General features: G+C 28.2%; 1 protein-coding gene across 9 annotated transcripts in view; it reads left to right on the top strand.

Moving 5' to 3' along the window:
* scalloped (TEA domain transcription factor 1 homolog scalloped) overlaps nt 1–8946 on the top strand; it is a 688296-nt gene that overhangs the window by 358042 nt on the left and 321308 nt on the right. For 2 of the 9 annotated variants that reach the window (XM_067050643.1, XM_067050638.1), the window contains exon 2: nt 3964–4033. The exons of the other annotated variants lie outside the window; for them this stretch is intronic. The gene's annotated coding sequence lies outside the window, so the exon portion shown is untranslated. The remainder of the gene's footprint in view (nt 1–3963; nt 4034–8946) is intronic. 9 annotated transcript variants of the gene reach the window in all.

The following is an 8946-nucleotide window of genomic DNA, read 5'->3' as shown; positions in this document are numbered from 1 at the left end:
TAATTATTTTTTATCCACTCTTTCAGGATATTAAATTTGTTTATAATTACATATATATAATTCTAAATAAACATATATGTGTGTGTGTGAATTATATTCATAATTCAAATAATTGTGCTGCTACTATATTCGAACACCCCTAGCGGTCCCGAGGTGAACTATCATGAGAAGGTTAAAAGAAATATTTTGTTTGTGTTTTCATATGATTAGCTTTTGTTTATAATAATAACTTTGTCATGATCCTGTCGATTACTGTTCTAGCAATCATCTAACTGTCTACATACTTCAGAATTACAAAATTAAAGTCCCTTTTCATAGTTTTTAATGAATCTAATAGTTTTCGAAATACTTCCATCGGATGTAAATTATATTCATAGTTTAACTGTGATGTTACTGTATTCGAACTCCCCTAGCGGTCCCGAGGTGAACTATCATAAGAAGGTTATAAGATTTTTTTTATTTTCAAATGATCAGATTTTGTTTGTAATAATAACTATGTCAAAATCCTTTTAATTGCTTGTAATAGTTCACTTTGTTGTGACAGTTAGACGATTGTATTAGCAATTGTCTAACTGTCTACTTTTACTATATATATCCAATTGATTCAAATTTCATAGTAAAATGTAATATACATCCATATACCAATATTTATTGACATGTTCTTTGGTCGATCTGCTTAGGTTCTGTTAGGGGAATTTGATCTCGGTGATGTAAGAAGGATATCATTTAGAGATTTTCCGCACGAAGTATATTTTTAAATATCGTTTCAAATGAGGGCAGGAAATTATAAATTCCATAACCTGATGAACAATGCTATGCCGTCGCCACCCATTCCATATAAGCGTAAGACTAGACGTTTCTCCTTCTTGCTTTTATTCTCTCAAACTGGTCTATATAACCTTTTTCGGATGTCGATTTCAAACCCGATAATGGGGCCTGCTTCTGCCTTATCCAGTGTCCAGTCTTCTCAAGTCTGCATAACTTGGATCCACGTGTTTATCTCGGTTTTGGTCTCAATATGTGAGCTTACTACTAATCATTTTAGAAAGGAGAAATAAAAAGTCTTTATCACGTCCAGTAGACAGTATTTTCTTGTTGTTTTTTTTCTCTTTTTTTTTTTTAATCAATTCTATAGACGTATTACCCTCTTAAATATTATGTTGTTTACTTTTTTATAGACAATTTTTATTTTTATTATTATTATTAGATTAATTATTTTATATATGCTTGTTTGAGAGTGGTTTAGTTTATTCTTAATTTAAAACAATTTTGATCCTTTTTTTCTCTCAACCTTTATTCTTTAAAATCTCTCCAACGTTTCAGCCCTCAGGCCATTCTCAAGAATACCACCTATCAAAAAGTTTTTTTATTTTTATATAACAATTACATTATTTCCTTCAACTACACACTGATTTCTTTGGCCCTACCTTCAATATTGATATTTTTTTATTTATTTTTTTTTTTATAAACATTCATATGGGGGGTATATAGTTGATAAATAAATAAATGTTCAAATCCTTAAATTGTACAAATGTATTTATGGAATAAATATACACTAATAAAAGTATGAATACATGAATAAATATGTTTAAAAAAAAAAAAAAAAAAAATTATCAATATTGAAGGTAGGGCCAAAGAAATCAGTGTGTAGTTGAAGGAAATAATGTAATTTTTATATAAAAATAAAAAAACTTTTTGATAGATGGTATCCTTGAGAATGGCCTGAGGGTCGAAACGTTGGAGAGATTTTAAAGAATAAAGGTTGAGAGAAAAAAGGATCAAAATTGTTTTAAATTAAGAATTATTATTATTATTATTGAGTTATTGTATAGTAACTTTTGATGCTTTTTAAATACCATTATTTTAATAGTACATAATTATCAATAAATAGTTTAAATATCACAAATAGACATTTGTGGCTGGGACGGGACGAATCTTTTGTTAGGATGACACCCTTGTTTTGTCTTTTGTGACTGACATGTAGTCCCCTAATTCCTTTTCCTTAACAGCTGAGAAATGGAATGGAAAAATTAAATTTTTTTTCTACATTTTAAATGTTAATTTAGTTTAATCTTATATTTGACGAAGGAAAACCAGTTGTATTCGGTTAATAGAGGAAATAGTCAAATTAAAAATTATGAAAAAACATTAGATAAAGAATAATGAAAAAAAAAAAAATTAAAACATATAAATTTCAAAACTAATTGTTTTACTAGTTGTATGTATGCTGTGTATGATGCAACCAACCTCATCATACTGTATCGACACAATCATTAATATACTATAAGAAGCCTTCACAAAACAATATGAGTTCCTTAAAAAATAGGGGCTACATCTAAATATTGAATAAAACAGAAGACGTCATTTTCATGAAAGGACGGTCTAAACATACATCGACCATACAGAAAAATGTTATTCAACTACCACATCTACTCGAAATTGGAAAATGCAAGGAAAATATTAAATAAAATTCATCCATATTTTAATAAAAAATCGAAATTATCCACCCGAAATAAATTGATACTATATAAAGCGGTACTATGACCCGTTATAACTTATCATAACTCTTATTATAACTCAACTAACCTGAAAAAAACTACAAGTATTCCAAAACAAATGATGTTGTTAATAACTGTCCATATTACACTAGAATACCTAAAATTTACTCAAGTATAGACAAAATACAAACTAAGTATAGAAACTGTACTTGTTTATAAAAATAAATTGACCCATAATTTTTTCCAATCTCCCTCTAATTATTTAAACTCATTTATAACAGAAATAGGAAATTACACAAAAGCAACAACCTGTAGAAATAAACATAACAGAACCTAGCCAACTCTAAGAACCCTGATTCAAATCCGGCTTTGAGAGATAATTATTTATTGTCACTATAACTGTGCAATAACCCTGTGGGCTCGGAAGTCCTCCCGGGTCTACTCAGCCTCATAAATTGGTACCCTTCATTAGGGGAAAATATGGAGGTCGAGAGTAATCATAAACAAATCACCTCCTTGCACAACCTTTGGTTTAGTAACAGTACTTCCTTACAAAGTATTTCACTCCTGACTCTTAATGGGTTGTAGTATATAGGAGATAAATATATAATTATTATTTTTTTATTATAGTATACCTTATTTTATTTTTTTCAATATCTCATTGTCAATCATTTTATTATTTTATGTTTTTATAAATATCAAGTGTTAAACTTGAATACTTTATTTTAAATTTTGTTCTTTGTGTTACTAATTTATTATTTTAATTATTTAGTATTAATTCATTATCATGTATGTAGGTACCCTTAATTTATTCTTACTGGTTCTGACCAAATCACCTCCTTGCGCAACAATTGGTATTTTAACAGTTCTTCCTTACAAAGAACCTTCATGGGTTGTAGGTAGCCGTAGAGATTTTTTTTTTTTTAATATTACTTTAAATATTAATCAGTTACATGTATTTTATTTTATTCAATGATATGTATTTGTAAGAAGCAACCCAATGCAATTTAGTAGCACAACCTTTTCAATAAAGTGCTTATCTCTTTATAGGTTCATTTGAAAATAAAATCAGGTTGTCTCTAAAAGAATATAAATATGAATGTTTACTCTGACTATTTTTTATTTAGGGCTATTTATCTTTTAAAAAATATATACTAAATTGCAATAATTGTAAAAATCTAACTTTAAATTAATTTTAATTATACTACTTACGTTGCCTTTCATGAGCGAGTACTAAATGGGTCAAAGAGGTAATTAGTCTTAACTGGGCTTAACTGGAATAAATAACTTAAGTGTTGTAGTTCTTGAAGAAATTAAGAGTCTCAATACCCCGCCATTGCTATAAGTATACTTGTTCTTACACTTATATATTTTTTAAATAATATATAAAAACATATACTATTAAAAAAAGTTTATGAATTTATTATAATTTACTGAGGTTTATAAAGCAATTAAAATGTTTCAGGAGTATTTTAATGTGTTCACTTCTAACGTCAATGCCTTAGTTGGCCATATCGTTATATAACTGAAACCAGGTAATTGCTATAACATTTTTAATTGTAACTTTTTTTGCTATGGCGTTTTTTTTTTGTCTTGTTTTGTTTTTTTGGAAACGTTACACGAATAATGTTTGGTTTGGTATTAATTTTTTTTTATTTAGTTATTAGACAAATTAATTGAGATTTGTGTGAGCGTATCCTGGTGTGTTTTCAGTGTTCCAAAGGGAAAAAAAACCATGTCGATTGTCCGTACGTTTCAAGAAATTATTGAACTTAATTATATTACTTGGAGGAAGATAGTCTGGGTGGCAGTTAATAAAGGTATCGAAAAACTATTTATTGTTAACCAACGTTTCGCCCTGACGAATCCCTGCAAAGTGGGGCGAAAGGTTGGTTAACAATAAATAGTTTTCTTTCACTATATTGATAGCTTTATTGACCGCCACCCGGACTATCTTCCTCCAATATTCTTCATACGGTCAACTATCTTCTTCCAATAATTTATATTACGATAGTATTTTAGTGTCTCAAATAGTATTATTTTGAGTTTCTGATTTTTTTTTTAATTTGTTAAAATTTTACTTTTTATCATTTATTAGAAACAAAATAAAACCCTTTAGTTTTTCACCGACTTTTCTTAATCTCGTGATCGGATAAATTATTATTTTGGATCAGGATCTTAATCTGAGCAGATATCTTAAATCGTCAGATTATTTCAGTATTAACTGTTTTAAGAAAAATTAATTGCTTTTACCTAATAATTTATTTTCTATTTTCATAAATTCAAATCAATAGTAAAAATAATGTTTATCAAGATAAGTGAAATTTTATCATTTACTTTCTATGTGAATATTTGGCGCCATTAAATTAAAAATAGTTATATTTTTTAAATAGGTGTATTTAAATTAATACATCAGTGTATATCATCGGCACCTAGGTTGTAATATCTAACAAAATTGTTTGTTTCTGATTTTTTTTTAAAAAAATTGTTTTTACTCTTATTTATTTATTTTTTTTTTAATAATACGTTGAAAGTACGCGTAGTTGTAAATAGGCGTGAAATCATTGCACATGTTATGTTTTTACGATATATTATACTGGTTTTGTTTTCTTCTTTTTTTATTGATACTTATTTCTTTTATCTCTAGTTCTATCAAGTTTCTCATTAAATTAAGTTTGATTATCGAACCCTTATCTGCTACATTCATGAAGTTATAAATTTCTTCTCCTATAGTAAAATAATTGAAATAGAAGTAGTTCTATTCGTAATTTATGATGGTATGATTAATCATAGAGTTTTATGGTAAAGAAGGGGAAAAAAGTGAAGTCAAAAACTTTGTATATTTAGCAAATCATTATTATTAATACATTTTAGTTTTTTTTTTTTATCTTTTTAAAATATAAAGATAAAATAAAAAATAAGGTAAGATTGATTAAGAATCCATAACAATTTTGTATTATGCAATTTACACAGTGGAAATTTAGCTGACGGTATGATAAAATTATGAATCACGTTGTACTTATGTGATATGGGAAAATCATCTTGATAAGAATGAAAACAATGACGAATTGAATTTTTAAAATACTTTTACCGAGATATCGTTAAAGATTAACAGCTGAGATATCGATTGCTACATTCCGTTCTTCATTATACGATGCGCATGTCAATAAATTTTTAAGTTTTTTTTTTTATTATTATTGGTAATAACAAATCAAGATTTTATAAATCTTTATAAAATTATATTATTAAAATTTGTCGGAATATGAATCAGATCGCACTGTTACAGAAAATTAATTTTTGATTATTACAAAAAAAAAAAATACTGTGTTCCAAACATATATTAAGAATTCTTGAAACGTTATCTAGGAGACAGAGTTTTTGCTCCTTATTTTTTATTTTATCTTTGTATCTTAAAAAGATTAAAAAAATACTAATTTTTTTTAGTGCATTAATGATAATGATTTGCTAAATATACATAAGTTTTTTGGAAAACAAAAACAACTCAAGAGCCATAGTTGGGAACAAAAATAATCATATAAAAGTGAGTTGTTTGGCATTTGCCGACGATCTCGCACTGTTGGAAGAATCAGAGAAAGTGGCTATTAGTCAAATAAATACCCTACAAATATCAGCAGAAAAAAACAGGCCTACAAATATCATAAGAAAAAATAGAGCTCATGACCACTGAAGTAAATTAAAAAAAAAAATAGTAAAAACTGAACATGGAAAAATTAAAGTGACCAGAAAATTTAAGTACTTGGGGGAAATAATTTGTCACAACGGTTCTGAGAAAGAGAGCATCCAAGAGAAAACCAACAAATTAGAAAATTTAAGCTTTTAAACAGCTAAAATTTACAATAAAAATAACCTCTCCTCCAATGCAAAGTTAAGCCATTACAACGTGCTGTGATTTTGTGCGGGGTGGAGGGTGACATGCTTACCCAACTTGGAAAAGCTGCTAATAATAGAGAGGAGGATCTTAAGAAAAATCCATGGGCCCAGGAAAACACAAGAAGGTTACAGGCTAAGATCTAACAAAGAGATCTAAAGAAACATCGAAGAACTGGAAACCGAGATGAGAATCAGAAGGCTGATGTGGAGAGAATGAAGGAGGAAAGATTGAATAAGAAGATATTTAAAAAAAATTTAGCTACAAAAACATTGGGAGGATACACGATGCAAATGAGAGAGGAATTAAAAAGACTTAAAATTTCAGATACTCACTGTCTAGATAGAGATATATACAGGAAAACATTGAAAAATCTCACCAATATTGGAAGTGGAAAAAAAAGGGCAACAAAGTTGTCCGAAGAAAGGCAGTCGAGGTTTATGAAACTGCGATGGGAAGAAAGAAAATCAAGACTCCCTCCCAAAGAAGCCTAACCATTGATATTCACGTGGTCTTTAGTGGCCGATACGTGATAAAAAAAAAATAAAAAAGTTTTTTATTTCACTTTTTTCTTTTTATACTATAACACTCCATGATTTATCATATTATCATAAATTACAAATAGATCTACTTCTATTTAAATTATTTTACTATAGGAGAAACAAATTTATAGGTTCATGAATGTAGCAGATAAGGATTCAATAAGTTCGATTCACGCTGACGCAATGTAAGCTACTAGAATGAACTACAGGCGTGTTCCCAGTAGCTGAACAGTGGGAAATCGAAGGAGGAAAACAAGGCAGTCTCTCGATTTTCAAGAAAAAATCACTTTTGAAATCCATTTGAGGCCAATTGTTTACAGTTACACCTGTATAATATAATCTTAGGTATAATAAGATCTTAACCTTTCGAAGAAGCCGTATACATATCCCTTGACTTAACTCTACCAAATGTCACAGAAACGGTTTTTTTGCGACACAATACAAAATCATGTTATTTTGTCTCATGAAATTTCATCTATTATTAGTTTTAAGTAGATTTAATTAGCAAACTATTTTTATTATAATTATTTTATTTGCACTTTTTTTCAGAATATAATATAAATACTACCTTGCTATAGAATTTATTTAATTTTTCCCTAAAAGGAAATACTCCACTTTGTATGGACCGAATTTAATCGAAATTTTCATTACACAAATTAATTTCTAAATTGATAGAATTGGTATTCATATGAACTCGATTCGGACGAATGGTTTCAGGGAAAGTTCAGTTTAAATAAAATAATGAAAATCGAGAGCTCTATAGGAAGGGAAAACGTGTTATTTGTATTGTATTGCATAGGTTCATACGATGTAATTTTATATCCTTTAATTAACTGAAGTTAAAGCGGCAAATATATAAAATGAAAAGACATTTTATCTGGGGCACATAGTCCAATTACAATGTACATTTGAGTTTCATTTGTCTGGGTTATAATGAACTAATAACTAATTAATTAAAATAGTAATATAAAGAATAAAATTTAAAATAAAATAAAGCATTAAAGTTTAAAACTGGATATTTATAAACACTCGTAACATAAAATAACAATAAAATAATTGACAATGAGATATTGAAAAAATAAAATAAGGTATAATATAATAAAAAATAATAATTCTGTACCCCTACAACCCATGAAGAGTCAGGGGTGCAATGTTTTATAAGCAAGTACTATTAATAGACCAAACGTTGTGCAAGGAGGTGATTTGTTCATGATTACGCTCAAACTCCGGATTTTTCCCCAATTAAGGTTACTAATTTATGAGGCTGAGTGGACCTCGAAGGATTCTAAACCCACAGGGTTAACTCTATAGCCGTGAGTTACAGAATAAACAGTTATCTATCACTTGGATTCTTGGAGTTAGTAGCACATTGCCTACCACTGCGCCACGCCGCTCCTCTAAAGTATAATACATAAATTAAACATATATATATATAATTTGTACATATATACACTACAATTTGTTTTTGAAGTAAATAAGCACCTGTTTTTGTTCTTAAAAAAATGTGAAGTAATAAAATGTTTACATATAATTTCAGGTTTAAAAAAACCAAAACATTTAAACCTAAATTAACCAATACTTAGAAATTAAAATGTGTATGATTAAATTTACTGGGAATATAATGCTCTGAGCATTTTGGAATTTCAAATCAAAATGGATTGGGAGGCTTACAGGATAAATACTGGCTTTATGGGCTGAAAATAAAAACAATTATGAACCCGAATTCATTAACCGAATGCACATTGTAAATCAATATGTTATATACCTTCAACACAATTTTTAAAGTCAACGACGAAAAGAGAAAAAGTAAAATCAATCAAATATTTCGCTGCTGTCAAGTATATTTGAAATATACCAGGGCATTCAAAAAGTCCTGTCGTTTTTCGTTTGTTCGTTGTTTATTTTGATTATAGAGTGTTTGCTAATTAATTCCGTTCAATACAACTTTTATCCATGTAAATACAAATGTTTATACTTTATGAATAGGAGGCTAAGGAGGATTAATTTAATGCAGTCA

The sequence above is a fragment of the Halyomorpha halys genome, unplaced genomic scaffold (assembly GCF_000696795.3).
Source record: "Halyomorpha halys isolate HHAL.00 unplaced genomic scaffold, Hhal_1.1 Scaffold66.1, whole genome shotgun sequence".
NCBI classification, from domain to species: Eukaryota; Metazoa; Arthropoda; class Insecta; order Hemiptera; family Pentatomidae; genus Halyomorpha; species Halyomorpha halys.
Note: the sequence above shows the minus strand (reverse complement) of the source record. Positions and strands in the feature narration are given on the sequence as shown.